The following is a 4,620-nucleotide window of genomic DNA, read 5'->3' as shown; positions in this document are numbered from 1 at the left end:
TAAATGGACATGTCGGTAGAGTGGTAGAAGGCTTCATAAATACTCATTGTGGCTACAGTTGTGGAGTAACTAATGACGAAGGTAGAGCTATTTTAGATTTTGCTTTAGCTTATGATTTTGTTATTACTAGTACTTTATTCAAGAAAAGAGATGAGCATCTTATTACTTATAAGAGTGGATCTAAAAAAAGACAAATTGATTATTTTGTTATGAGAAGAAGAAATCGTCGAGATTGTAAAGATTATAAGGTCATTCCAAGCAAGAATTTAAGTACCCAACATCGTTTATTACTTCTAGATTTTAAGATGAAGAGTTTTAAAATAAAGAATACTAGGACTTATCATCGTAGAATTAGATGGGGTAACCTAAAAAGACACAAATAAAATTATTTTTATGAGTAAAATTCAATATTTCAAAATTTGGGATGTTCATGAAGAAGCAAATGTTATGTGGGATAAAGTAACAAACAATATTAAACAAGTAGCAAAAGATGTGCTTGGGGAATCAAAAGAAAAAGTTTTTATAAATAAAAGTAGTTGGTGGTGGAATAATAATGTGCAAGAAAAGATAAAAAATAGGAAGTTATGTTATAAAAATTGGTTTAAATGTAAAAGCTTAGAGAACTGGGAGAAATATAAAATGGCTTATAATTAGTCTAACAGAACAATCCGTGACGCTAAAAATTTTGCTTTTAATGATTTTTATAATGGATTTGATACTAAGGAGGTTGAAAACTATATGTATAAACTAGTCAAACAAAGAGAAAAGAAAAGTAAAGATTTGACTCAAGTAAAGTGTATTAAAGATGAAAGTCAAAAAGTACTTTTCTTAGAATAAGATATTCAACATAGGTGGGTGAGTTATTTTGATAAACTTTTTAATGAGGTTTCTGAATATACGATCGACCTTAGTGATCTTAATGTCATGAATAATAATAAAATGTTTCATTTTTACCGTCACATTAGTAAAAAAGAAGTTGAGGAGGCTTTAAAGAAAACCAAGGGTGGAAAGTTTGTAGGACCAGATGATATCCCAATTGAAGTGTGGAAATATTTAGTAGTTTTGGGAGTTTCTTAGCTTACTAAACTCTTTAATATTATTTTAAAAACTAAAAAGATGCCTGAGGAGTGGATAAAAAGTATTTTGGTCCCCATTTTTAAGAATAAACGGGATGCATGAGAGTTTGCAAATTATAGAGGAATTAAGTTGATATGTCATAATTTAAAGTTATGGGAGAGGGTAATTGAATATAGGTTATGACGCATTACAAGGATTTCTCATAATAAATTTGTATTTATGCGGGCAGGTCTGCTATGGAAGCTATACATTTATTGAGAGGTTTGATGGAGAAGTTTAGAGATAATAAGAATAATCTACATTTGATTTTTATTGATTTAGAAAAAGCTTACAATAAGGTTCCAAGAGATATCCTTTGGAGAGTTCTTGAGAAGAAAGGTGTTGATATGCCTTAAATTTAATTCATTGAAGATATGTATACTAGAGCTGTTGTGTTCAAACTAAAGGAAGATTGCCCAAATATTTTCCTATTTTTTTTATTACATTAGGGATCGGCTTTAAGCTCATAGCTTTTTACTTTAGTTATGGATGGTCTTGCTGGACATCTACAGGAGGATGTACCTTAGTGTATGTTTTTTGCTGATGATATCCTTCTCGTGTATAAAATGAGAGAAAAATCCCAGAAAAAACTTGAAATATGGAGGTCTACATTGGATTCTAAAGGCCTTCATTTAAGTAGAACTAAAACTGATTACATGAAATTTTAGTAGAAGTAGCTCTAGAGATAGAAGTGTGACTTTGGGTGATCAAATTATTAAAAGGTGTAAACGATTTAAATATCTTGGGTCCGTTGTTCAAAGTGATGGTGATATAGATGAGGATGTTAATAGTAGAATTCAAGTTGGTTAGTTGAAGTGGAGGAATGCTTCGGGCCTTTTTTGTGATAAAAAAGCACCGCTTATACTGAAAGGAAAATTTATAAGACTGTGGTGAGACCAGCAATGCTCAATGGTGTTGAATGTTGGCCTTTAAAAGAGAAGCATAATAATAAGTTAAGTGTTGCCGAGATGAGAATGATTAGGTGGATGAGTGACTTTACACTTAGAGACAAAATGCAAAATGAATATATCTGTGATAGGGTTGGTGAAGCTCCTGTGACAGACAAAATTAGAGAAAGTCGTCTTAGATGGTTTGGTCACATTAAATGTTGACCATCTATTGATCTGATTAGGAGAGTAGATGTTTTAGATTTGAATTGTGTTAATAAAGGTAGAGGTAGACCTAGGAAGACTTGGGCTTATTGTATAAAAAATAATCCTAATTTACTAGAACTAAATGAAAATATGACACTAAATAGTACGCAATGGAGAAAAAAGGATTCATGTAGCCAACCCCACGTAGTGGGATTAAGGCTTTGTTATTGTTGATGGCTTTAGTAAAAAAGGAAGTTGAGGAAAAGGAATTGAGGAGGCTTTAAAAGCAAACAAAGGGTGGAAAATCAGTACGATTTGATGATATCCCCATTGAAGTGTGGAAAGATTTAAGAGATTTAGGAGTTGCTTGGCTTACTAAACTCCTTAATATTATTTTAAAAACTAAAAATATGCATGAGGAGTGGAGGAAGAGTATTTCAGTTCCCAGTTTTAAGAATAAAGAGGATGCACAAGAGTGTGCTAGTTATAGAGCAATAAAGTTGATGTGTCATACTTTTTTTTTCATAAAGAGCATTATTCAGCTCTTATTTATTACCACAAAAAAGAATTACAAAAGATAGGGTAGGAACCCAATCCTACACCTTATACAACTCACACAAAAAATAAAAAAGGTTTTTATCCAAAAAAAGAAAAAAATACAACTCACACCACGCCAACACAACACAAAAGCCAACAAGCCTAAAGAAGATCTTTAAAGGCTAAAGTCAAAAGCTCATTAGGAAAATGGAAAAAAACTTTAGCAGAAGGCACCTTCAAACTGAATTTTGCAGCCCCATGAGCCACAGAATTTCCCTCTCTACAAAGATGAGACCAAATCACATTCAAATTATTAGATAGAGCTTTAATCTTTTTCATCTACAACATAATACTCCAATGGGACTCCAAAGCAATGGGACTCCAAAAAAAATCTGCAACACTTCTAAAGAGTCAGAGAATCAACCTCAAAAATTATATCTTTCAAACCCAATTTCTTGCTCTTTTAGACCCAATTTCTTGCTAGTTGATGTGTCATACTTTAAAATTAGGGGAGAGGGTAATTAAATATAGGTTAAGATGTGATACAACGCTTTCTAACAGTCACTTTGGATTTATGTTGGGTGTAGCTACTATGGAAGCTACATATTTACTGAGAGGTATGATAGAGAAGTATAGAGAGAATAAGAAGGATCTACATATGATGTTTATTGATTTAGAAAAAAGTTGTTGATATGACTTATATTCACGTCATTAAAGATATCTATACTAGTGCTATTACTTGTGTTTGAATAGAAGACGGAGGATTGATAAAGTATTTTCTTATTTCAGTTGGATTACATCAGGGATCGATTTTAAGCCCATATCTTTTTGCTTTAGTTATGGATGCACTTATTGGAGATTTACAGAAGGATTTATCTTGGTATATGCTTTTTGTTGATAATATCCTTCTCGTGGATAAGACTAGAGATAATGTTCAGAAAAAACTTAAATTATGGAGGTCTACATTAGAATCTAAAGGCCTTTCATCTGAGTAGAACTAAAACGGAATTCATGGAATGTAATGAATTCATGGAATGTAATTTTAGTAGTATTAGCTGGTAGAATTGTAACTATAGGCGATCAAATCATTAAAAGGTGTGAACGTTTTAGATATCTCTGTTCTATTATTTAGAGTGAAGGTGATGTGGATGAGGTTGTTAATAGTAGAATTCAAGTTGGTTCGTTGAAGTGGAGAAATGCTTCGGGCATATTGTGTGATAGTAAAGTATCGCTTAAAACAAAAGAAAAATTTTATAAGATGGTGATGTGACCTGCAATACTCTATGATGCAAAATGTTGGCCTTTAGAAAAGAAGCATAAAACAAAGTTAAGTGTTGCTGAGATAAAAATGCTTAGGTGGATGAGTGGCTTGACTCTTAGAGACAAAATGAAAAATGAATATCAATGATAGGGTTGGTGCAGCTCCACTGGCGAATAAGATTAAAGAGAGTTGGTTTGGTCACATTAAACGCCATTGGTCACATTAAACGCCAATCATCTGATGATTTGATTAGGAGAGTAGATGTTTTAGCTTCGACTGATGTAAAGAAAGGTGAAGGTAGACCTAAAAAGACTTGGGCATATTGTATAAAAAATGATTTTAATCTATTAAAATTAACTTAAAATATGTCACACAATAGGACACAACAGCCTCTATCGATTATTTAAGATTTAATTTTATCAAATTTTAGTTTAATTAAGATTTAATTAAATGTATTTTCTATTAAAATTTCATTAAACAATTCGAGCATAATTATTTGACTTTAGATTAGTTTATTTCATGTTAAAGTTTTATTAAACATAAAGGAACTCCTAACGTACTGGGTCAATTTTGATGCCCATTATCGGCACTATTTTTGGTGTGGGGTTTGCC

This window comes from Phalaenopsis equestris, unplaced genomic scaffold (genome assembly GCF_001263595.1).
Source record: "Phalaenopsis equestris unplaced genomic scaffold, ASM126359v1 Scaffold234326, whole genome shotgun sequence".
Taxonomy (NCBI): Eukaryota; Viridiplantae; Streptophyta; class Magnoliopsida; order Asparagales; family Orchidaceae; genus Phalaenopsis; species Phalaenopsis equestris.
Note: the sequence above shows the minus strand (reverse complement) of the source record.